At 43.3% G+C, this 26307-nt stretch overlaps 1 protein-coding gene across 7 annotated transcripts in view; it reads right to left on the minus strand.

The window, feature by feature from the left end:
• The window catches only part of FER (FER tyrosine kinase), a 239676-nt gene extending 214048 nt beyond the window's left edge, over nt 1-25628 (minus strand). For 4 of the 7 annotated variants that reach the window (XM_072992471.2, XM_072992474.2, XM_078386259.1 and 1 more), the window contains exons 1-2: nt 25493-25628; nt 431-543 (exon numbers count right to left, since the gene is read on the minus strand). The gene's annotated coding sequence lies outside the window, so the exon portion shown is untranslated. Of the gene's footprint in view, nt 1-430; nt 544-791; nt 3108-4471; nt 4537-24260; nt 24306-25492 lie in introns of those variants that run through there. The other 3 variants (XM_078386258.1, XM_078386257.1, XM_020779985.3) reach the window with 3 other exon arrangements.
• Between the last annotated feature and the right edge of the window lie 679 nt (nt 25629-26307).

Consider the following 26307-nt stretch of genomic DNA (forward strand, 5'->3'; position numbering starts at 1 on the left):
AATAATATACAAAACAAAATATAACAATGAATCTTTACCCAAAATAAATGTCCTTATCAATGAGAACTGACTTCTCCCCTATATTATGTGATAAGTAAGATTTCTATGTAACAATTCTCAAACTGCAACAAGTATTTTAAAAAGAAATTTTCTGTATATTTGTGTAAGAACTTAGGCAGGAAAATACATAAAAAGAAAGAGGAAGCATATACGCCTAAAGAAATGCGAAGTACTTTACCAGACCAGTGACAGACACAATTTCAAACAAAATGTGACAAACGTTACTGTTAGGACACACCCTCAAAGCATTTTCTGGAAACAGAACATCTCATCTACTTATGAACAATTGGTCGTAAGTACCACACAACAAATAATAATTAATACAACAAAGATCTTTTCCATCTAGCTTAAGCTGAACAAGCATACATACCTTTAAAAGCAGTTTTCTCCCACAAATCTGGGTTGTTGTTTTTTTCCAAAACTTACACCCTGGTCCTTTGCTCACTTCCTCCTATGCTTCTGTTCTTTCAATACCTTCTACCCCTAGATAGAAGAGAAACTGTATGATATCATTTGGCAGCAATACAAAAGACAATAGCACAAACCTCAAAATGAGAAGCCTGAGTCTCAGGCACACTAGTTCCCGGTATCAGCAGGCATGCCTGTACACAGAGGGAAATACAGGTAGTTTCAAGAGGAACACTGCAGTCTGTAATCTTCCCTACTGCCTTTCCTCAGCCTGGAGAATGTTGTCACTAAGGCCACCTTCTTCTATGACTATGTCAACCAACCTGCAAATCCTGCCTAGCATGCTTCCAGCTCCTTCAGTCAGTCTGCCTCTTGCTCACAACTGGGCCTGAATACACTCCAGAGCTAGAGATATAGGGAAAGTGTTCATGCAAACCTAAAAGACTTGATTACAGAGAATTTAAAACTGGGATGTAAAACATTATTGAAACATCGTGTAAAACATTAATTGTCAGTCAACAAAAAGCCTGCCAAGAGTCATTGATGCACTTCTGCTTTGTCACTCAGGATATATACAAATCACACAATTTCTTATACTACAGCAATTGATACAAATCATAGTCTATTGGCTAAAAAAGAAATAAGAAATACTGTACCAGAACTTCATACGAGACAGAATAAACAATGTACATTTAAAATATACAGTAATGAAAGTTATAAAAATAATATACATTTATTTATTTATTTATTTATTTATTTATTTATTTATTTATTTATTTATTTATTTATTTATTTATTTATTTATTTATTTATTTATTTATTTATTTATTTATTTATTTATTATGCCGCCCACTCTACATATCTCAGCAAATGTAATACCTACTAATGGTGAAATGTAAATAGAATAGAGGAGGTTCCCACTTGCTCTTAAGCAGCCCCATAATAAACCAATAACAACATACTACACCATTTTGAATGGCCAGTAGTGAGAATCAACAACAAGTCTCCATTTCATCCATGCTACAAATAAACTAGCAATACTGAGTTCAATTCAAATTCCAATTGGAATGCCTCCAATCAAGTGCTAATCACATTATCAAGCCTGTGTGTGTGTGCTTTGTGTGCATGTGCATGTGCGTGTGTGTGCGTACACTGTGCCATCAAACTAAAACCAACTTACAGCGACCCTTATTGGGTTTTTTAAGAAAGTGAGATATTGAAGGAGTACTTTTATCAGTTCCACTCCCCCAGTGACTTTCAACAGCTGAGCAGGGATTCAAACCTTGTTCTTCAGAGTCTTAGTCCATCACTCTCTCCAGTACACCACCCTAGGAAACACCAAGCACATCCCTTCCGCACAATCAAGCAGGTGCTGATAATGCAACCAGCAACCAATTAGTCAGTGGCAATCCACTGTAGAGAGTTAGACAATTTAGTTTACATGTAAATCATCAACAGGCTGCTGTCCCGAGGAGGGGGAAATTTCCCCCAAGCACACAGTACATGGTTCTAAAGGCTGAGTTAACTACAATCCCCACCTCATATTACCTCCAAACTTAGGTCTGAATTTTGTGCCACTCTGATGCTGTTTGGGGCCATAAATGTCACTTTCTTTGCTGCTACGTTCAGGGTGAACTGACACATATATGAATTCACTGTCAACACAAAACTTCCCAACAATGTCAGGTCTCTCCTAACTGGCCCAATGTCCATATTATTTCCATGCTAATACGAGCCACAAACTACCACTACTTGGTGCATGACCCAAGCATTAAAATGGCACAGATGGATGTGAATCTCCAAATTACCTGCACTGTTTTGTAGTTTAAATGCTGTAATGGTCAAGCTAAAAGATCTGCAACATCTACGGCCGAAAAGTAGGGAAAAAATTAGACATATTTTTAGATTACGAGATTGGACCTCTGTGGCTATTAAACTTTATGGTGCTCCACACCTTTTGCTCTTAAGACAGTTAAGAGGAGCGAAGATTGTATCAGGAGCCCTTGTAGGAAACTTTAATAACAATGAAGTAAAAAAGATCTTAAATTTATGAATGTGGAATATTGTGCTTCTGTATCCACAATTCAAAATGCCAGGAAATGGTGTGATATGGCTCCTGAGTTCCCAGAAAGAAACAGGGTGCCACACGTTACATAGCAAAGGACAGTCTGAATGTTGATAGTCAGCAGTCAAGGTGATTTATAGCAGTGGTCCTCAACCTTTTCCAAAACATGGACTGGGGGGGCAGGCACCCCCCCTCACAGGTGGACATAGTGTGCTCACAGGTCGGCATGGTGCACTCGCAAGCATGTGCAGGTGAGCATGCCATGCTCACAGCATGTGCGGGCGTGCAGGGCATCCGTGCATGTGGGTGGGCATGCAGTGCATGCATGTGGGTGTGAGGGGAATGCATGGGCAGGGTCAGATCTGTCTCTGTGGACCGGTCCTGCAAAGGCCACAGACTGGCAGCAGGCCATGGACCAGGGGTTGGGGACCTGTAGTCTATAGCAGTGGTTCTTAAACTTTGTTACTCAGGTGTTTTTGAACTGCAACTCCCAGAAACCCTAGCCTGCAGAGCTGATGGTGAAGGCTTCCGGGAGTTGCAGTCCAAAAACATCTGAGTAACAAAGGTTAAGAACCAGTGCTGTAGAACAGTGGTTCTTAACGTGGGCAATAATGCCCCCCAGGGGGCAATTTCATTTTTCAGGGGGGCAGTAGAATGAAAAGGGGCGGTGTGGGGGCGAAAGAACAGAAGGGGGGCAGTAGGGGGGGCGCTGGAGCGAGCCAAGCCTGTGAAGGCGACTGCAGCCGCAGTGCTGGCAGTAGATCCGGTGCTGCTGCTGCCGCCAGATGATCCAGCTCTTTCTACCTGCCACGTGTCACCTTTTTCCTTTAGGGGAGCACTGAGTGTGGATCGGGTGGAAGGAAGGGGTCTCTTGGGTCCTCATCCTCGCCCCATGAAGCGCTGCCTCGCACCCAGGTGGGGAGGGAGACTAGGTAGGTAGGTAGGTAGGTAGGTAGGTAGGTAGGTAGGTAGGTAGGTAGGTAGGTAGGTAGGTAGGTAGGTAGGTAGGTAGGTAGGTAGGTAGGTAGGTAAGATATCACCTCAGGGAGGGGGGCAATGATAACTTCCTCAATGGCTCAAGGGGGCATTTCTTTCAAAAAGGTTAAGAACCACTGCTGTAGAAGACCATCTGGACTGCTGCTATTGGTGTTCTCAACATTCAAACTCCTTCTGCTATGTAGTCCCTCTGTGGGAAAATATTCTGAAGGGCTGTGTTGGAGTTAATGAAATGGCAAAGCAAAGGTGCGAGTGAGTGTAACACCTACAATGGAAAAACATGCACACCCTTCAAACTGTCAGGTAAACTAACATTGCCATGCCTGGTCCGCAAAATGCAAAACTGAAAGCTATGTCCCAGTTCTCAGGCTCTTTCTTTGGAGTAGGCAACCTGAGAAGGAAAGGCTATATTAGACCCAAAGTTCTAAGATGTGTGCACATTTTCCAAAATATTTTTTCCAAAATGTTTTCCATCACACTTTGAAATAATTTTTTTTTAAAGGAGAGCTTGGAGTTAACAAAAATTGTTACTGGAAACCAAGGCAAAATAATCCATACTCTGGTAAAAGACAGTGAAGAAAGACAATGACAAAAATGAACTCATCCGAAATATAGTGCTGGAGGAGAATTTTACAGATACCACAGACAGCCAGAAAGGCAGAAAAGTGGGTGCTCAGTCAAGTCAAACCTAAACTCTCACTAGAGCAAAAATGAGTAAATTGAGGCAACCCTACCATGTACATATCTGAAAATAAAGAACTGACCGTGTGTGTGTGTGTGTGTGTGTGTGCATGCGCACATGCTGGGAAAGGGGGAGGGGGTTAGGAAGCAAAGAACACCTAATATGAGGCAGATCGTCTCAATAAAGGAAGCCACAGCTGCTGTTTTGAAGACCTGGGCAGATCTTACTGAAAAAGACAATATTGCTAGACATACACTCACCATATATCAGAAGTGATTTGATGGCACATAACATCTTTGGAGGTTTTTTCTTAATTACCAGACAACTGTATAGTGACAAAACAGATGGAATTCTTGAAATTGTGACAGTATATATGCACCAATGCTTTGTTAACATCAGGTAAGACCATCCCAAGTCACAAAGCAAAAACAGCAATTTCACTACTTAAATGAGTGAGCCTCTGAATATTTGTTCTCTATTTTTAAAAAAAAAACTTTTAAAATAATTTGAAAACCAGACGTAGAATCCCTTTGCCAGAATGAATGTCTGTTTGGCCAGGAAGAAGTTAACAATTAGCTGTGAGTAAGCTAACTGGGCCCTGACTGAAAGGATCAAATGTTCAGATTGCCCCAGACATGGAGTATATTTCCCATTGGAAGACTTGTGTCAGGAGCCTGGTTTCAGAAATCTTGACAGAATGTTTACTGAAAGCAACCAAGGCTGGAAAAAACAGAACTGCTCTGTGCTTTTGTAATGCAGAAATACTTTGAATGTGCCTTTAAAAATTATATGCTAATTCCCTGGAGATACATGGCAAAATGTCCCTTTGTAGAGAAATGTCACACCATTATTTTCTTTTAAGCAAGCCCGATTTTTAAACTTTGCTTTTTTGAAAGACCTTTTTGAGGATCAATATTTCAGCTCCTGCAGTCTGGCTTCTTTCCTAATTTTTTTTTTAAGCAGATGGGATAAACAATTTTTCAAGGTAAGCAAGATTGATCTTTTCAGTTTATACGAGCTCTCTTACATCTGGGGATGCTTTACTTTTAAAAACCATACTCCAAAACCCTGTTCTTGAAACTTCCCCAAATTTAGTACAGAGCAACAGCAGACCGTCTACTACATCTGTATCACATTTGGTGTTGATCTGAATTGCATTGTCAAAGTTATAATTTTTGTCTGGGCTGCCCCATTTTTAGAATTGTAAAATGCTGATTTGTAAAATGTTGATTTGGTCTGCCAGCACAAGATCATTGCCTGCACAATAATCATTACATGCCATCAATTCCAAATTACAGCAACCTTTTTCAGAGTTTTCTCGGTAGAGAATATGTACTAAGAAATGTTTTATCATTCCCTTCTTCTTGACTATGGCTAAACAGGCTGCCTCTTCCACTGGAATTCAGTGAGGAATCTTAACTTCCATCCTCTGGCTCTATGGCAAGATACCTAAAGGAAATCAACCCTGAGTGCTCACTGCAAAGACAGATCCTGAAGCTGAGGCTCCAGTACTTTAGCCATCACATGAGAAGAGAAGACTCCTTGGAAAAGACCTTGATGTTGGGAAAGTGTGAAGGCAACAGGACAAGGGGAGAACAGAGGATAAGATGGTTGGATAGTGTCATTGAAGCAACCATCATGAATTTGACACAACTCCGGGATGCAGTGGAAGACAGGAGGGCCTGGAGTGCTCTGGTCCATGGGGTCATGAAGAGTCAGACACGACTAAACAACGACAGTTATTAATGTTTTAAATAAAAACTGAACTTTGTGATTACAAGATTTTCCAACTTTCAACTCTTTCTTGTATGATTTGAATGCTTTGGGTGACGCTCTATACGGTTCTTATTCTGTTTGCCTAGTTTCATATTAGGATTGTAATAAAAACAATCTTTCACTTTTTCCGACAGCAATGATGTTTTATTTATTCTGACAACCATTTTCATGTCACTTGCAATCTAGTAAAAAGGAAAAAAAAATGGAAGCAACACATGAAGATTTGCTTCAGTGAAAATGTAACTGTCAAGTTATGATTCCATAAAGCATTACTACAGTGATGGCAATGGGTAAAGAAAACAACACATTTTTGCCAGTACATAAGAACACAATATCTTATTCCCTAATTTGTTTCCGGCACCTTAGATCTAAATATTCATTGTCTACCCAAAAATATAAGGACCAAGCTTAGGCATGCCCATTGCCTCCTCTCACTGTAGCTTTTCTAAGGGCATTGTAGGAATAAACTGAGGACAAATTAATAAATTATTGCCCTGTTTATTTTTAAAAGGGGACATACAGATATATTTGTCTTGTTCACAATTTGAGAGGACTAGATAGTCAACATAAGCACCTCCTGATACGTATATCCTAGAATACTGTGATTACATACTCAATACAGTCGTGCCTCACTTTACGATTACCCCGGATTAACAACGAATCCTCTTTATGACAATGTTTTTGCAATCGCAAAGCGATGATTTGAATCAGGTTTTTCTAGTTTGCGATGATCGGTTTCCTGCTTCGGGAACCGATTTTCGCTTTACGACGATCAAAAACAGCTGATCGTTGGGTTTCAAAATGGCTGCTGGCTGAAGAAAATTGCCCCCCGCTGTGCTTAGGGACAGATTCCTCGCTGCACAGGCATGGAAAATGGCCTCCCCTATGGATGATCTTCGCTGGACTGTGAGTTTTCAGCCCATTGGAATGCTTAGAACGGTTTTCAATGCATTTCAATGGGCTTTTTTATTTCGCTTTACAACGTTTTCGCTCTACAACAATTTCGCTGGAATGAATTAACGTCGTCAAGCGGGGCACCACTGTAACTGCTTCTGAGCTTCTGAACTAAGCTGACAGACTGTCCTTACAAACTGCATAGTATGCTTCTACTAACTAATACAACTATCACACATGTTCAAAATATTTGCTGCTCTTGGGTAATTGTTTGTCCTTTCCCAATACAGCAAATACTGGAGTGCAGTCTTCAAGGACCGTATGCTCACATCCTCAATTTGAACTATACCAAGCAGGCAGGAGCAGGTAATACAAATTAAAGACACTGAATTAGTACTGAATTATTTATTCATATAAATGTGAATAAATAAATCTAACTGTTTAGCATACCACCTTCCTGGATGCACACCTTAACATGGTGAAAGGGTGGAGTGTGTCAGTGAGCTCCTAAAAAGGTCACCCAAGGCAGAAGGGTCACAGCTGGGGCACCAGACTAAGATACATCCCCTTTCTTCAGGAGTAAAAGCCATATCAGCAAAAGAGAATTGTTAGTTTCAATGGTGATGGGAGCAGCAGCCACTTGGCCACAGCAGTAGCTGCAGGTGACTCTGGCAGTGGAGACAACAGCGGTGGTACTCAAGCTAACTTGTTAGCATTACATAGGACAAATTGGTAAACTACTGTTTGTTTGTTCTTACCCTGAAAACAGGAGGCAATAGTAAACTACAGCTGAACTTTTCTTACCTTGAAACCCTATAATGAAATATTAAAAATGAAACGTAATGGTACTGGAAGATGAGACTCCTAGACTGAAAAGCCACTCAATCAGCTTCTGGGGAAGAACAAACAACAAATAAAGTAACATTGTTGATAATTATATAAAAACAACATCTGGCAGTTGATTAAACAACTGGATTTTTTAACGGAGGAGGGAAAGAGAGAAGGAAGTTCAGGACCGACAGCTCTCCCAGAACTACTTCTACGGGAGGGGTGGGCAATTAATTTCTATGAGGGGGCCACCTGAAAAATCTGAACTGTGTTCGGGGGCCAAACCAACTTTACTTAAAAATAAAATGAAACAGTGATGTTATGATTGTTTTTATTTTAAACATGTTAATCTTCACAAATACTAAAGAGTTTTTTTGTGGTATGTTAAAGATAATCAACTTATCAATTTTAGACAAAAAGCTGTAAATGGTTTTGATGTTCAAAACTGTCTGCGGGCCGAACAGGAGTGGCTCATGGGCCATATGTGGCTCTCGGGCTGCACTTTGCCCAGGTCTGTTCTACGGGTTCCCTGAAGAGCTGAGGAAGCAGTCAGAAAAGGGGGGAAGGGAAGGGAAGGAGAGAGAGTAATCAGAGATAGAAAAGAGGGGAAGGGAAGGGAGAGATAGAAACAACAGTGGTAGAAGTTGTGGAAGGCGAGGAGGTAAAGAAGGAGGAAAACCTACCACCAGAGCGGGAATGGATTTGGCTAGGAAATCCCTGGACCCATAAGTGGGAGAGATTAAGAGTGCCAAGAAAGGAGGCTGATCACAGAGAGAGAGTGGTGATTCTCCCAAAAATCCTCGTACTAGGGAGAAGCAGAAGTGAGAGAGTGGAGATGAAAATTGAGAGAGGAGAAGGATATAGTAGAGCAAGAAAGGAAAGAAAGAACTGAATGGCGAGCATGGGAAATGAGGAGGAGACAAGGGCCTTGGGAATTCATGGAACCTGGGGAGATAAGAAAGTGGGAAGAATATTTGGGAGATGCATCCGTGCCCGTTGTAAATATCGATGGGGATGACAGTAAAGAACTGGCAACTGGTTGAACAACCATGGCCTTGGAACCTGAGCTTTCGGAACCCGTTTGTAAAAGATGAATGGAAACCTTTTTCAGCTCAGTTGGAAGGAAAGGAAAAAGACTATGTTCAAGCTGATGTAAACAGTTTTATTGATATTCCGAAAATAAATGCTGAAACATTTCAACTGAGATCTGTATCTGTGTTTGGAGATGTGGGAACCCCGGAGGAGGGGAGACAGCCAGAACTTCAACCCTCACCCTCACAAGCATATTATCTGAAAAGGATAACAGAGAAAGTTATAACAGTATACTGAAGACTTATACAAAAGAAATCAAAGGATGACAGATTCCTTTGAAGAGCCACCTTCTGATGAAAAACCTGCAATTCTAGAAAGTCAAAAGTTCTCTGAAGGAACTGGAAATAAATAAATTGGCAGATGGGATATCAATAGAAGTCTTTTAAGCCACAGAGATTAAATCTGTCCAAATCCTAACAAGAACATGCTAACAAAAATTGAAAGGAAAACAAATGCCCATAGACTGGAAATGTTCAATATTCCAATCCCTGAGAAAGAGGATGAGATGCCAAGGGGTACAATAACTATAGGACCATTGCTCTAACTTTCCATGGAAGCAAGGTGATGCTCAAGGTGTTGTGACAAAGGTTTTACTTTATACAGAGTGAGAAAAGCATGATTCTGAAAAGGAAAAGGCACTCAAGAGCATATCAAAATATCCACTGGCTACAGAAATGCATCAAAGAAGTGGCCGGAGCACCCAAGCCAGAAGGAGCCTCTCCTTCCTGTTCCTGGAGAGGTAGATCGCAGTGGGGGGCGGGTGTGGCCATGATGGCAGCCCGGGCCAGGCTCAGCCTCCCGGGACCAGGACGACGATGCCCCCACACTCCGTCCCCAGAGGGGCCCGTTGGGCAGTAGCGGTGCTCACCCGACCAGGAGGCTTCCTTTGGCGGAGCATCTGCGCTGGCCAGGCCTGGCGGAGCCTCTCGCCCTCCGGGCGGCAGCTGTCGCAGCCCTTCGATGGTGAGGCCTGCAGGAGCCCTGACTCCAAGGCCCGACGCAGCCTCCCCGGCGAGCGGCCACCAGAGCTGGTGCTGGAGCTGGAGGCGTCGGCGGGCACCCCGGGAGGGCGAGCCACCTACTGCTCTTCGATGGAGGCTCAAGAGCCACCTGCTGGCAGAGGCCCGGCGGGGGCCAAGGACTGAGCGCGGCCCCGCCAGGCAATGGAGGGGGAGGCGGCCCAGGCGCAGGCAGCGAGGATTTGGTGGTGGTGCTCAACTGGCCATGCATGACCAAGACGTGTGTGACCAAGATCCTTCCTTTCAAATCAAGGAGGTAATGTCTGCGTTTATAAAATGTTTAGGGGATAAAAGGTAAAAATGTTCCCTGACCCCTGGTTTATGGTCATGAAGAAGGAGGTCCGAGGAATGTAGAAAAATGAATGATGGGTTATGTGAGAGAGGTTCTTCATCACCATTATCATGGAATAGAAGAGAACTTGATGGTTTGTGTATGTAGCTTGAAAGACACAGAATGTAGGTAAGAAAAGAAGGAAGTGGGGCTAGCCCACCTTAGCACAGTTTTAGCGTTTTTTATTTTTAATGGGAATTAGTTTTTGCGTTTAACTATGGTAATCTTTTGAACATTTTCTTTATGCTATGCTTGAGCAAAAACAAACTGTTTCTATGAAACAGTATTTTCTTAATAAAAATTAATTATTAAAATCTTCACCATGGATTGTCTCTTGGATCAGCATGGTTTGGCTAAATCTAGAGGAGTGGTAACGGCCATTGACCAGAGAAGACCTACTTAACTGAGCTGTTGTGAATTCTTAGGAATCACAAAGCCCATGTGTCTGTACTTGCAAAGTACTGAGTAAAAGTGTTCTTGTAAGGTCAGGCTTGTTCTAGGCGCAAAGGCTACTCACTGCTGGAGGTTGAGAACTTGTGGCTGTGGAACTCCCTGACCGAAGGACCCATGCTCTTTAGGGAGATTTGGTCCTGACATATGCTTTACAGATTATAGCACAACCTTTGACTATGTGAAAAATGAGAAGTGATGGGTTGTTCTGAAAGAAATAGGTGTGCATCAGCACCTGATTGTTCTAATATACAATCTTTATTGTGGACAAGAAAATATCATGCAGAAAACTGGATTAGATTCGGATGAACAAAGAGCAAAAATTAGTGGAAGAAACATCAATAATTCAAGATATGCATGTGACATTATCGTTCTGGAAGAAGGCAGCAACAAGTTGAAACAACTTTGGATTGAAGTGAAAGAAAAAGTGCTAAAGCAGGACTGTGTTGATTATTAAAAAGACGAAAATTATGACTACATAAGAACTACCCAACTTTAATGCTGACAGAGAAGAAATTTAAATTATTAACAATTCTGTATAACCTGGCTCAATCAGCAATCCAAATGGAGATTACACCTAAGAAATCAGAAGAAAACTGAGACTCAGAAGGGCTTCAGTGAAGGAATTAGAAAAGATCAGTTGTCAAGATGTGTCACTGGAGATCAAGATCATCCACATTCTTGTATTCCTGATCACTGCATGTGGGTGTGAAGGCTGGAGTGTAAAGAAAGCTGAAAGAAAGAAAAATTGATTCATTTGAAAGAAAAACCAATCTTGAGCAAATTAAGAATTACCTCTGGAAGCAAAAATGACAAATCTGAGGCTGCTGTATTTTAGACAGATCTTGAGAAGGCAAGATTCTCTGGAAAAGAAAATAATGCTGGGGGGAAAGCTGAAGGCACCAGGAAAAAAAGACCAAATGAGATGGATTGACACAAAAAGAAAGGCACCACAGGCATCAGTTTATAAGAGATAAGCAGGGTTGTTGAGGACAGGACATTTTGCAGTTGACTTGTTCCTAGGGTCATCGTAAATTGGAGACGATTAGACAGCATATAGCAAAAACAGAAGCAATGACAATAACAACTTAGCATGTACCAACCACAAATCTTACTTTGCAATCTGTACCTCCACTTCTGCCTGTGTCCTGAACAAAGTATCTTGAAAGTGTCACAGCAAATCTCCCTCTGATTGCTGTATCAAACAGCATAACACCAGAAAGGAAAAACTAACTTCTGTAATTAAAACCACCCAAAAGAATCTTTCCGTAAGGCTTTTCAAGTATCACTGCAAAAGTACAAGAAGCAATACAAAGAAATACAAAGGTTTTCAAGACATTTTTAGCATGCTGCGAATTTTCTCTTGAACCAATTGGCCTCAAACCCTGTCAATAAGAAGCAACTCATCCCTCAAAAGAGATGCTTAAGGATGAAGGAAGCTGTGCCCTTTACATGTCTTACTATTGTCAGTTTGTTTCAATATCCCACTAGGAAACTTACACTCTGTGCCTGAAGCCTTGAACAGCAGAATTATTTGATTCATATATCCAGTCTCATACTGTGCCTTTTGCCATTCCAGAACAAAAACACAGAACTCAGCTGAATGACCACATTTCAGCATGTCAAAATAGAAGCAAGCTTTTTGCCCACACAGAGAGCTTCCTGTCACACAAACTGTAGTTAAACAAGAAAAACTCTAATTAATCATCATTGACAATTTTGTCCCAGCCAGGAAATGAGATGCACTGACTTCAGAAGAAACCAAGATCTTAAAACTGTTTCCAAGTATGGGGATCAGACTGAATAATTGACATGCAAAGACAAAATAGCTATTCAAAACATGTTTTGTTAATGTGTGATATGATCATCCAAACATGCTCATCATCGTCAATACTGCAGACTATGTAAGATTATGCAGCTAATGATGGAGGACAGCAAACAGAAGTTATCATACCTGAAGTTTTCACAAGTGAATCAGTGAAATTACATACACTGGCTGAAATCGTGATGCTTAGTGTGGTAAGTCACAACAACTATAGGGCCACTGAATCAATGGGTTTCCGGTAAGGCAACAAGATTTCAGCTACATAGTATAGTTATGTTCCTGTTTATTGCTGTTGCTATTAGTTCTGTACATTACTAGAATAGACAGACACAAAGGACACTCTGAGTACATACAGTGAATTCAGATTATGCTGCATGTGCTGAAAACCTGTTTGGGTTTGATTGAACTATATTCCCATCAGCACATGAAGCATCCCATTATCTTATAAGTGGTGGACAATTAAATTGCACCAAGAGCGGGATTAGGGAATAAGTCCCAACCACGCTCTTCAATGTAGGAAGGAGCACCTAACCCCTCCTTTTCAGCATAGTTTTCAGAGTTTGCATTCTAATAGGGATAGAATAGAAAAGACTGGAGAGATAAGACATGAAATTCCCAGTTTGATTGAACTACAAAATATCATTATGTTAACTGTGCTATAGATAAAAAGAATCACAGTCTGCATTTTCCAGATCTCAAATATTAACGAAAAAGCAGCAACCATAGGTTATGATGCTGTCAGTTGATTACTGATTCAACAGTTAGAAGTATAAGGCTGCATTAATTAAATTTAATTTAATCTATCTATCTACCTATCTAAATAATTAATTAATTTCTATACAGCCCATCTGGCAACCTAGGCCACTCTGGGCAGTTTACATACTATAAAACAAAATATAAAGACAAACAATACAAAGCAGACAATAAAATAGAATAATTTATACAATATCAACAGATGAAAACAATATTGATAGAACATTAAAATAAAATAAATAAAGCACGGCAGGGGTCAAACATTAGCAAATTCTGGTTATTTTAGTGCTACTGTATTAAATGTCATAGAGTCAGGAAAGGCCTGTCTAAACAGAAATATTTTTAATAATTGCTTAAAGGTTCCCAATGAAGGTGCTAGGCGAATATAAGGCAGGAGAGAATTCCATAATTGTGGGGCTACCGCCGAGATGGCCCAGTTTCTGGTTACTCTTTTCCGCGCCTCTCTCAGGGTCTAAACTCTCAGCTGTCCAGCCTGTGAACATCTTACAGGACAGGAAGATCTGGCTGGAAGGAGACATTCTGCCAGATAACAAGGTCCCAAACTGCCTAGGGCTTTGTACATTTGTACCTTGAAGTTGGCACAGAAACAAACAGGTAACCAGTGCAGGGGGGCCAGGGTGGGGGAGATATGTTGATGTCTTCTCACCCCATTTAGTAGTCTGGCGGCTGAATTCTGAACCTGCTGAAGTCTCTGTGACAGCACCAAGGGCAGCCCCACACAGAAAGCATTACAGTAGTCTAATCTTGAGAATACCAGTGCATGGACCAGCGTAGTGAGGGACCAAGTGTGAAAGTAGGGATGCAGCTGAGAGATCCGCCTTAGATGGAGATGGGTGGTTCAGACCACAGATGCTATCTAAGATTCCACTGATAGCGCTGGGTTTGTCACTTTGCAGCAAGAGAACCCCCCCCCCAAAAAGTAAGGGAGGCATCCAGACCGCAGACACTAGAAGGCCCCACCCGCAGGATTTCAGTCTTGTCTGGGTTCAGCCTCTGTCTATTGGCCTTCATCAATCACAGCATGGCATCCAGGCTGTGCTCAAGGAATGAGACAGCATCTACTGCAGAAACGTGGAAGGAGAGATAGAGCAGGTATCATCTGCATATTGATAACACAAAGCTCCAAAACCCCTGATGACCTCCCCCAGCAGCCTCATGTAGATATTAAATAGCATTGGGGAGATGATCGAACCCTGCAGGACCCCACAGTTGAGAGTCCACGGAGTGGACAATATCTTCCCAAGCTGCACTCTATGAGGACGGTCCTCCAGGAAGGACCAGAGCCAGGCCAAGGCCTGACCTCCAATCCCCAACCCAGAAAGGCTTCCCAGGAGGATACTGTGGTCAACAGTATCAAAGGCCGCTGTTAGGTCAAGGAGGACCAACAAGGAAATTTTGCACCTTTTGGTTTCCCTCAAAAGGTCATCTTTCAGAGTGACCAATGCCTTCTCTGTGCTGTGGCCTAAACCCCAACTGCAATGGATCGAGGGCACTCGTCTCCTCCAGAAGCACCTGAAGTTGATCTGCTACCACTCTCTCCATCAGCTTGCTTATATAAGGGATGCTAGCAACGGGTCTAAAGTTGTTTGTGTCATTCACTGGCAAGTTGGCTTTTTCCAAATTGGTCTAATGAGTGTATCCTTGAGGGCAAAGAAGAGACCCATTGATAATGGCAGTAGCCCAATCTACTGTTACAGGCCTGACCACTTTCAGCAGCCAGGCCAGACAAGGATCTAGTGAAGAGGTGGCATCCCTAGAGCGGTCAAGCACCCTGTTGACCTCAGCTGACATCAAATTGAATCAGGTTGTCCAGGCAAGGAAGAGCAGTGGATGTCTCAGCTCAATCTACTGATAAAGAGGAAGGATCCAGGACCAGGCGGATAGTCTCCACTTTGTTTTTAAAGAAGGTCACAAACTGCTCACAAGAGATAATACTGGGAGGCCTGTCCCTGTGACGAGTCCCGTATAAATTGCACACAATATGGAAACGTTCCAACTTGTTGGTTATGAGCTTCCCTTACGTGGGAAGCAAAGTAAGAGCATCTTCTGGCCTTCACTTTTGCTAGGTAGGTATTAGATGTGATTTTTGCAGCTTTTAAATTAGCTTCTGTCAGATCCTGTTTCCAAATGCTCTCTAGCCTCCTTCTACAGTGGTGCCTCGCAAGATGATTTTAATTTGTTCCATGGAAATCGCTGTCTTGCAAAAACATCATCTTGCAAAACCTAGTTCCCCATTGGAATGCACTGAAATCTCATGGCAGCTAAGAATTTGATACTGTATTGACCAAATCTATATTAGACTTTTACCAAAGTAATGGAAGAAGGTGAAAATTGAAACATTTTGCTTAAACACTTCTGTTTCTAACTCTTGCTATGTGCCCTCAAGTTATAGCTAACATAGCCACTCTAATAGGGTTTTCCAAGTAAGTAAAGTACTTAAGGAATGGTTTTATCACTTCCCTCCCAGTAAATGTCCACTGGATAGCTAGGAAATTGAACCTAGGCTCTCCTGAATCCCAGGCTATTACACTATCCACTGCATCACACTGGGTATTCCTAATATATGTATTAGTTATTAACAGTAACCCTCAAACACATCCTGAAAAACATTAAGGTGCTCTTTAGATCTTATTATCTGTTTACATACTAAAACTACATGGTCAGCTGTGAATTATACACTATTCTGAACAGAGTGGTGTTCAGAACACTATTCTGAACAGGAAACTAAACTACTGAAGCACAAGTCATATCAGAACAGGGCCAAAACTTTAGGCTTAGCTAAAAAAAAATAAGTACATCCAAACAACAAATACTGCAGGAGCCAAAATTCATTTAAGAAAATTACTACTACAAATCAATTTGTTTTTATCAGGACCATTACATAATTTGACCCTACCACTTCCTTGTGCAAAAGCAGATCACATTCAACAATCTTTTTCAGGAATAGTGAAAAATCTGGCAGTGAGATACGAGATCCAACCTGCTATTACTGTATATGAGTGAAAATAATTTAATGCAAAATCCATGTGCAACTTCCTGCTGTGTACCCATTTTCCTAACCAAATTCATATGCACTAGTGACTACAAGATACAATGACATTTCCATGGGAATTAAAGTTATCATAATTGGGAGTATTTGCATACCAGCAGAGGATTCTGAAAGAGTGGGGAAGAGCTCACCATAAGCAACAAAGTCAAGGGACTTGGTCTCATCGGACCAAGCTAGCGACCTAGGAACTACCTTACTGGGAGTATTTTCATAACAGGAGAGGACTCTAGGAGAGTGGGGAAGAGCTCACTGTGAACGACAAAGCAGAGGGACTTGTTCTCATTGGCTCAAGCTAGCAGTCTGGGAACTACCTCATTGGGAGCATTTGCATACCCACAGAGGATTCTGGGAGCATGGGGAAGAGCTCACCATGAACAACAAAGCAGAAGGACTTGGTCTCGTTGGACCAAGCTAGTGAATCTTACCCACAAACATCTAAATTGGGGCTACAAAAGAATGTACTTGCAAAGGCTTACATGGTTGGGATCTAATGGTTGTTGTGGGTTTTTGGGCTCTTTGGCTGTGCTCTGAAGGTTGTTTTTCCTAACATTTTGCCAGTCTCTGTGACTGGCATCTTCAGAGGACAGGAGATGCTGGCCAGAAATGTTACAAATAACAACCTTCAAAACATGGCCAAAGAGCCCAAAAAACGCACCAACAACCACTACAAAAGAATATCTATTTACAGTATCTGTTGGGACTGCAGTTCAAAACGAAGCTAGGCAAAGGCTAATACGGGTTTTGTCAAGAGAACAAGCTGGTCATCACAAATGCTCTTTGCCAACAACACAAGAGGCGACTCTACACATAGACATCACCAGATGGGCAATACCGAAATTAGACTGAATAAGTTCTCTGCAGCCAAAGATAGAGAAGCTCTATAATGTCAGCAAAAACAAGACCTGGATCTGATTGTGGCTCTGATCAGCAGCTTCTTATCAAGCTCAAACTGAAAAAATAGAAAAAGCCACTGGGCTAGTCAGGTGTAATCTAAACCAAATCCCTTATGAATACACACTGGAAGTGAAGAACAGATTTAAGGAACTAGATTTGGTGGACAGAGTGCCCGAAGAACTATGGATGGAGGCTTGTAACATTGTACAGGAGGCAGCAACAAAAACCATCCCAAAGAAATGCAAAAAAGATAGGGACCTAACAGAAGCAGAAGATATCAAGAAGAGGTGGCAAGAATACACAGAGGAATTATATCAGAAAGATTTGAATATCCCGGACAACCCAGATAGTGTGGTTGCTGAACTTGAGCCAGACATCCTGGAGAGTCAAGTCAAGTGGGCCTTAGAAATCATGGCTAACAACAAGGCCAGTGGAGGTGATGACATTCCAGTTGTATTATTTAAAATCTTAAAATATGATGCTGTTAAGGTGCTACACTCAATATGACAGCACGTTTGGAAAACTCAGCAGTGGCCAGAGGATTGAAAAAGATCAGTCTCCATCCCAATCCCAAAGAAGGGCAGTGCCAAAGAATACTCCAACTACCGCACAATTGCACTCATTTCACACGCTAGCAAGGTTATGCTCAAAATACTGCAAGGTAGGCCTCAGAAGTATGCGGACCGAGAACTCCCAGAAGAATTTTGAAGGGCAGACGAACTAGAGACCAAATTGCTAACATATGCTGATTATGGAGAAAGCCAGAGTTCCAGAAAAACATCTACTTCTGCTTCATTGATTATGCAAAAGCCTTTGACTGTGTGGACCACAGCAAACTATGGCAAGTTCTTAAAGATATGTGAGTGCCTGACCACCTTATCTATCTCCTGAGAAATCTATATATGGGACAGGAAGCAACAGTTAGAACTGGATATGGGACAACCGATTGGTTCAAAATTGGTAAAGGAGTACGACAAGCCTGTGTATTGTCTCCCTGCTTATTTAACTTACATGCAGAATATATCATGCGAAAGGCAGGACTGGATGAATCCCAAAGCGGAATTAAGACTGCTGGAAGAAATATCAGCAACCTCAGATATGCAGATAATACCACTCTGATGGCAGAAAGTGAGGAAGAATTAAAGAACCTCTTAATAAGGGTGAAAGAGGAGAGTGCAAAAAATGGTCTGAAGCTCAACATAAAAAAAAACTAAAATCATAGCCACTGGTCCCATCACCTCCTGGCAAATAGAAGGGGAGGATATGGAGGCAGTGACAGATTTTACTTTCTTGGGCTCCATGATCACTGCAGATGGTGACAGCAGCCATGAAATTGAAAGACGCCTGCTTCTTGGGAGGAAAGCAATGACAAACCTTGACAGCGTTTTAAAAAGCAGAGACATCACCTTGCCAACAAAGGTCTGCATAGTGAAAGCTATGTTTTTTCCAGTAGCGATGTATGGAAGTGAGACCTGGACCATAAAGAAGGCTGACCACCAAAGAATTGATGTTTTTGAATTATGGTGCTAGAGGAGGCTCTTGAGAGTCCCCTGGACTGCAAGGAGAACAAACCTATCCATTCTTAAGGAAATCAACCCTGAGTACTCACTGGAAGGACAGATCCTGAAGCTGAGGATCCAATACTTTGGCCATCTCGTGAGAAGACTCCTTGGAAAAGACTTGTTGGGAAAGTGTGAAGGCAAAAGGAGAAGGGGTGGACAGAAAACGAGATGGTTGAACAGCATCATTTAAGCCACTGGTTCTTAACCTTGGGTTACTGAGGAGTTTTGGACTGCAACTCCCAGAAGCCTTCACCACCAGCTGTCCTGACTGGGGTTTCTGGGAGTTGCAGTTCAAAAGCATCCGAGTAACAAAGGTTAAGAACCACTGATTTAAGCTACCAACAGGAATTTGACCCAACTCCGGGAGGCAGTGGAGGACAGGAAGGCCTGACGTGCTCTGGTCCATGGGGTCACAAAGAGTCAGACACGATTTAATGACTAAACAACAACAATCTGTTTGGATTATAAAAGAATATCTATTTGGAGTTGCACGACCCTGAAAACCATGGAGAATGAGGCTAGCACTGTGGTAACCTGCAAGCTATGTGCTATGTTTGTATTCCTGCCTGAGGAAGACCCCAATTATACCTGCAACAAATGCAAACTCATCACATTACTGGAGGACAAATTGGAGGGTCTAGAGGCAAGTCTAGCCGCTCTCAGACTCTCAACCAGGAAAATGAATAATTCCTAGAAAAGACAGAAGCATGTCTGCAAACAGAACATAGCAAGAGAGAAACAACTGCTATTTTGACTACAAGGAAAAAATGGAGCCCATGAAGAGGAGCAACGGCAGCATATCACTCTGAGGACAAAGAAAACAAGAAGACTATCCCTGCCACTAGAACTGAACAACTGATTTCATGCTCTCCCCCTGGAAGATGTGTAGACATCCAAAGATGAATTTTCATCAAGTGTTCCAGTGACAGGATGAAAGGCAGCTCAGACTGCTACAAGGAAGAGGTGCCTGGCAGGTATCCCAAAGAGGAAAAGACGTGTGGTGGCAATTGGTGACTCATTTCTTAGAGAAACAGAATCAGCAACCTGCAGACCAGACAAGCTTTCAAGGGATGTATGTTGTCTCCCAGGAGCAAAGATTAAAGACGTGACAGAGAGGCTTACCCAAATTATCAAGCCTCCTGATTATTACCCCTCCTTCTCTTTCATGTAGGGACCAACAATACAACAAAGAAAATCCAAAAAAAATAGAATCAGTGGAGGATTGCAGAGGTAAACCACTGGCTCAAGGGATGGTACCATCAAGAAAACTTTGGATTTCTGGACACAGGCTGCACTAACTGCATGGAGGGCTCCTGGTAATAGATGGGCTGCACCTCACAAGGACTGGGAAGAATGTGTTTGCCAGGCATCTCGCTCAACTCATCCAAAGGGCTTTAAACTAAATCTGCAGGGGGAAGGAGGACAATCTCTAGGACCAAACCCAAAGCACAAACCCCTAGACAATGAACTTGACAATCAGGAAGGAAGTGGTGAGAAGGAAGGGACACTTAAGTATAAAACATGAGACATAGGAAGCAAACAAAAGGTCAGCCATACAGGGTTCAGATGTATATACATTAATGTTCAAAGTATGGGGAACAAACAGGGAGAACTTGAAGTCCTTGTATGTGAAGGCAGATATGACACTGTTGCCATTACCAAAACTTGGTGGGACGAAACCCATGATTGGAATATGCTGCTAAAAGGATATAATTTGTTCAAAAGAAACAGACCCAACAAAAGAAGTTGCACTGTATGTAAAGAATTACTACTCCTGTACTGTAATACAGGAGACCAAAGATGAAAACCTTCCAGAAGCTCTTTGGGTGAGTATTAGGGGAAAAACAAATGACATAAGCTGTAGGTGTATACTACAGGCCACCTAACCAAGCAGAAGAAATAGATGAACATTTTGTAAATCAATTAGCTGAGATGTGTAGGAAACACACCACTTAGTAATGGGGGACTTTAACTACCCAGATATCAACCATGGAACCAACTCTACAGCAGGTGGGAGACCCAACAGATTCCTGACATGCCTGGCTGACACCTTTATCATCCAAAAGGTGGAGGAAGAACTAGAGGGTCAGCCATACTTGACTTAATGCTTACTAATACGGAGGAAATAGTTGAGGGAGTGGAGATTGTAGGAACTTTAGGAGAAAGTGACCATGTCATATTAGAATTCACCATCATGGCAGGCAAGGGTAACTGTACCAAGTCAGACTAATGTTCTAGATTTAAAGAGAGCTGACTTTAGCAAACTAAGAGATATAATAGGAAGGATTCCATGGATGGAAATCCTAAAGGGAAAAACAGTTCAGGATGCTTGGGAAACCTTGAAAGGTGAGATAATAAAGGCCCAAGCCAAAACAATACCACAAAGAAAAACAAGAGACGTTTGACAAGACAGGCGTGGATGCACACAGAGCTCTATGAAAAGCTAAGGGACAAAAAGTATAAAAAAACTTTAAAAGGGGTTCATAACTAGAACAGAATACCAGAAAATGGCTCGAATCTGCAAGGATGGAGTCAGGAAGGCTAAGGCTCAGAATGAGCTAAGACTTGCAACAAATGCAAAAAATAACAAAAAAAAGTTTCTTTCAACACGTAAGGAGCAAGATGAAAGTCAAGGAAATGGTTGGTCCACTAGTAGGAGAAGATAACAAGAAGGTGACAGGCAACAGGGAGAAAGTGGAACGGCTTAATTCTTTTTTTTTTTTTTTTTTTTTTTTGCATCTGTATTTATGCAAAAGGAAAAAAATGGTCCACCCTGTCAAAAGCAGCACTGTGGGAGAAAGACAGAAGAGGTCAAAATAGGTGAAGAAGTGGTAAAAGCTAGCTGCTTTGAATGAGTTCAAATCTCCTGGACCAGATGGTTTACATCCCAGGGTACTAAAAGAACTGCCAGACGTGATCTTGGAACCACTGAATGAAATCTCTGAGAGGTACTGGAGCACGGGCAAAGTGCCAGAGGACTGGAAAAGAGCTGATGTGGTTCTGGTCTTCAAAAAGGGAAAAAACGTGGCTCCAGGAAACTACAGACAAATCAGCTTGACATCAATACCTGGGAAAATCCTGGAAAAAATAATCAAGCAGTAGATTTGTGAGCACCTAGAAAATAACAAGGTGATTACTAGAAACCAGCATGGGTTTGTTAAGAACAGGTCATGACAAACAAATCTTATTGCCTTTTTTGATAAAGTCACAAAATTAGTGGACCAAGGAAACGCAGGAGACATCATATACTTAGACCTCAGTAAGGTATTTGATAAGGTAGTTACCTACTTCTGCGTAAGATAGAAGAAAGTGGGATAGACAACGCAACTACCAGATGGATTTGCAGCTGGCTAACCAACTGCATTTAACATGTGATCCTCAATGGAACTACATCTACATGAAGGGAAGTGTGCAGTGGGGTCCCTCAAGGTTCTGTCTCGGGCCCAGTGCTCTTCAATATCTTCGTAAATGACCTGGATGAGGGGATTGAAGGAGCACTCATTAAATTTGCTGATGACACAAAGCTGGGGGGAATTGCTAATACTTTGGAAAATAGACTCAACATTCAGAAGGATCTAGACAGACTTGAACATTGGGCCCTATCCAATAAGATGCAGTTCAGTGATGGGAAAAGTAAGGTCCTGCACTTAGGCAGGAGAAACCAGATGCACAGGTACAGGATAGGTGGTACATGGCTTGACAGTAGTACCTGTGAGAGGGATTTAGGTGTTCTGGTGGACCACCACTTAAGGATGAGTCAGCAGTGTGCTGCAGCTGCCAAGAAAGCCAAGACAGTCCTAAGCTGCATCAACAGGTGGATAGCATCAAGTTCACAGGAAGTGATAGTACCACTCTATACTACACTGCTGAGGCTGCACTTGGACTGTGTCCTGTTCCAGTCACCACAATACAAAAAAGACGCTGAGGCGTTGGGAGGAGTGCAGAGGAGAGCAACAAAGATGGTAAAGGGGCTGGAGGCTAAATCCTATGAAGAACGACTAAAAAAACTAGGTATGTTTAGCTTAACGAAGATTGGGAGGAGACATGATAGAAGTCTTCCAATATCTCAAGGGCTGCCACAGGGAAGAGGGCATCAATTTATTCTCCATTGCACCTGAGAGTAAGACAGGAAACAATGGGTGGAAACTCGTCAGAGGGAGATCCAACCTGGAAATAAGGAGGAATTTCCTGATGGCGAGAACCATTAAGCAGTGGAACAGCTTGCCTCCCGATGTTGTGTGTGCCCCTTCAAGAGGTTTTCAAGATATGTTTGGACAGCCATCTGTCCAGCATTGTATGACGTCTCTTGCTTTGGGTGCGGGGTTGAAATAGAAGACCAAGGTGCCTTCCAACCCTACGATGATTCCATGACTCCATGATGACTCTACGATAAGGAATATAACTTCCAAGAAACTAGCTTACAGTAACCCTGTGAAACTTTCTCTACTTACTTGAAAAATCCCACTGGAAAGTGGACCGCTTTTTATTTAAGGAAGAAACACTTAATAATAAAGAATACTAAATAATCATTATTTTCCTCTTTAAAAAAGCACAATTTGGCAAAATATTTCTAAAGGACTTCCTTGTGTCCTCTGACACCTTCCCAGTGATTGTGCCAGGCAAAAGGTGTGCACACCAACAGCCCTAACAATTAGGGTACTGGTTGCAAAGGGCATACTGACTAAACCCTGAACAGTGAACATGTCAGCAGGAAATGCCAGCAGCATTGGGGAAGCAGAGGACAGGTTGTATTGGGGAGTCGGCAACTATCCTGGGCAGCACTGGCAGGCAGACTGGAGCAGCAGAAAGTCTGAGGAAGATGGGACCTGTGTCAACAGAATGGGGTGCAGCACTGTTGAATGAGTGAGCACAATCTTGGAGCAGCAGCTGGAAGAATGAAGGAGGCACGAGGGGTCAGCAGACAGAAGCATAGTAAACTGTGAGCAGTGTGTGCCATTCTCTCTTACTTACATGGGACTTCAGGAAAGTCCAGAAAAGGTAGGTTGATCTTAAGAAAAATATTTTGTTTTCTACTAATCTAGGTTCCAGGTGTGAGTGGTGTAGACTGACTGGGACATTATGGGTTGATTGGTCTATGTCCTCCAAAGCACTGAGAGTGCAATACAGGTCCTTAATGGGGAGACAACCATCCTTGAGGTGATCAAAGATCACCTTATGTTAACTAGCCAATATACAATGAGATTTAGAGAATGTAAATGTAATTTGAGGGATCAGAAAAAGACAGAGAAAACTGCACCAGTGCAGGCTTACAACAGAGCATATCCTCATAGGACTGATAAGCAGCTATGCCCACGTTTCAACTGGAAAGAACCAGTATGAGTGCCTGTGCCTACTTTTAAATGTCATTGGTGCAGTCAGACATCATTTGCAGGTTTTGCTCTCACTCCAGCCACTCACCCTTGGAGAACCCATGGCAACTCCAATCAGGAGACACTGAGTTCTCTGCTCCCACTACCCTTCCTGCCAGAGTATCTTTTAAGTTTTTTGTCCTCAAGAAATCACTGCAGGATGCCTGAGAAACAGGTTTCACTTACAGTTGTTCCTTCAGCAAGCAGAAATGTAGCTTTTTGCTTTCTAACCTATAGAAGTAAACAGGACCCTGATTATTAGGAATTATTATTACAGGTATTCACAACTAACAAATTCAGATTCATATACATTTGGAACTATCCAAATATGGCATTATTTGGTGAATTCCAAACATTTCCAAATCTGAATGCACATCCCTAAAACCCTGTCAGCATCTCTGAAAGCACAGAAATAAGCTTAAGGCCCCAACATCCGCCACAAGGCTTCCCAAATATATAGCAACTTGCCTGACACTAAACCACACCGCTGATGCATCCCCATTCATCCTTCTGAGACACAAAGGAAAATAAAGAGACCAGAGAGGGTGGTTGCCACTGCAAGGAGCAGCATGGGCTTTCTCCAGAGCACATCCTCCATCTACTTCTCCAGACTGCCCAGCCCTCAAAACAAGGTGGCAATGGGGCAGAGGAGCACATGCCTGCTTTCATGGGCGTCCAAGCAACCACCACCTGGTCCCACTGTCCTCCAAGCCTGAAAAGCAGCTCTGTACGATCCAGAAGCGAGATCCCAGGTGAGGTCCTAAGAGTGTCGCACCTGGGTCCGCCTTTGTCTCCTTAACCCAACCCAAGTGACATCCCCTTAGGTTGGCCCGCCCTGGGGTGCTTAAGGCTACTACTGACCACTTGCAACCCAGGGGCTCCTTAGCTAATGCTTGGCTACCAGGCCCGGGAAGGAGGAGCCCCTAAAACACGGGATCGGACCCCAGAAACTCCGGCAGGGGTGTGGATGCGCCTGAGCAGCCTACAACGCTGGTCAGCCCCCAGAACAACTAACTCGCTCGAGGAGGAAGCGGAGCCGGGACCGCATCCACCCAACAGCGCAGGGAAGGCTCCCTCCAGGCCAACGGGCTCCTGCCCAGGCAGTCCCTCCCTCCTTCCACCACGGACATCTCCGGAGAGCAGGACCCAGGAGCCCCTCTCGCTTCCGCCTCTCGCTCTCCTGCCTTTCTTTTCTCCCTGCAAAAGGCACCCCGCCGCCGCCGCCGCCGGCAAGAGCAGAGGCGCCACCGCCCACCCCTCGGGCCTAGGGGCCCGCGCCCCTTCCGACCCCAGGCCCTCCAACAGGGGGTCGAAGGTGGCTCCGCCGCCCGGCCGCCCGCCCGGCCGTCCAGCCTCGGCCACGGACGGCAACCCCACAGGCACCAACAAAACAAACCCCGGGCGCGACATCCACCTACCTGACAAGCTGAGCCCCTCCACCACAATACGTCCGTCCCGGTCCCCGCCTATGTCACGTGAGGACCCCCTCGGCCAATCGGCTCCCTCGCCTCGCGCCACCGGCAGCCAACCCGCCGCGGCGGTGGGGCTCCCTTCGAGGAGGAAGGAGGAAGTTGGTGCCCGGGAAACCAATGGGTGGGAGAGGAGCGAGGCGTCGCTCCCGCCCTTTGGCCCCCGGCGATTGGTCGGATCCCGTGGCTGGGTCGGGGTCAGTAGAGGGCGTTGGTTTCCTTTCATTGAGCCAGGCGGGAGGGGTGTTCGTAAGGATCCCAGCCGGGAAAGGGAAAGCGGAGGCGGAGCGCGGGAGGGGGGGGAGGAGGAGAGGGACCTGTACCTTCCTGCTGCGAGGAGCCGCCTACGCCCTGCGTCTCGGGCGTTTAATGCTTGGTTCGGTTGGGTCGAGGATGTGGCGAAATCCCGCCCTTCTTTCATCTGCTCTGGTGAAGCCACTCGCGGGACTTGGTCTTCGGTGGAGACATTGGAACGAATCCCTGTTGAAATCAGTGTTTTGGGGCTTCATGCGGAATATTAGTCTACCCTGCGGAGCGAAATCAGGGATTGAATTTGGGACCTTCTGCAAGTAAATCAGAGGAATTCACTCCAAAGTAAAAAATAATAATCCACAATCAGAGTTCGGTCATCCCTTTATCGGGCCAGTAAAATATCATTAAAATGCATACTTAAAGCTCACCTTTTTCAAATGGTATCTTAATAGATCAAGAACGTTATTACTTAACCCTCATTTTCCTTTCTGCCCCTGGAAAACGCAGTTGTG

This window comes from Pogona vitticeps, chromosome 2 (assembly GCF_051106095.1).
Source record: "Pogona vitticeps strain Pit_001003342236 chromosome 2, PviZW2.1, whole genome shotgun sequence".
NCBI lineage: Eukaryota > Metazoa > Chordata > Lepidosauria > Squamata > Agamidae > Pogona > Pogona vitticeps.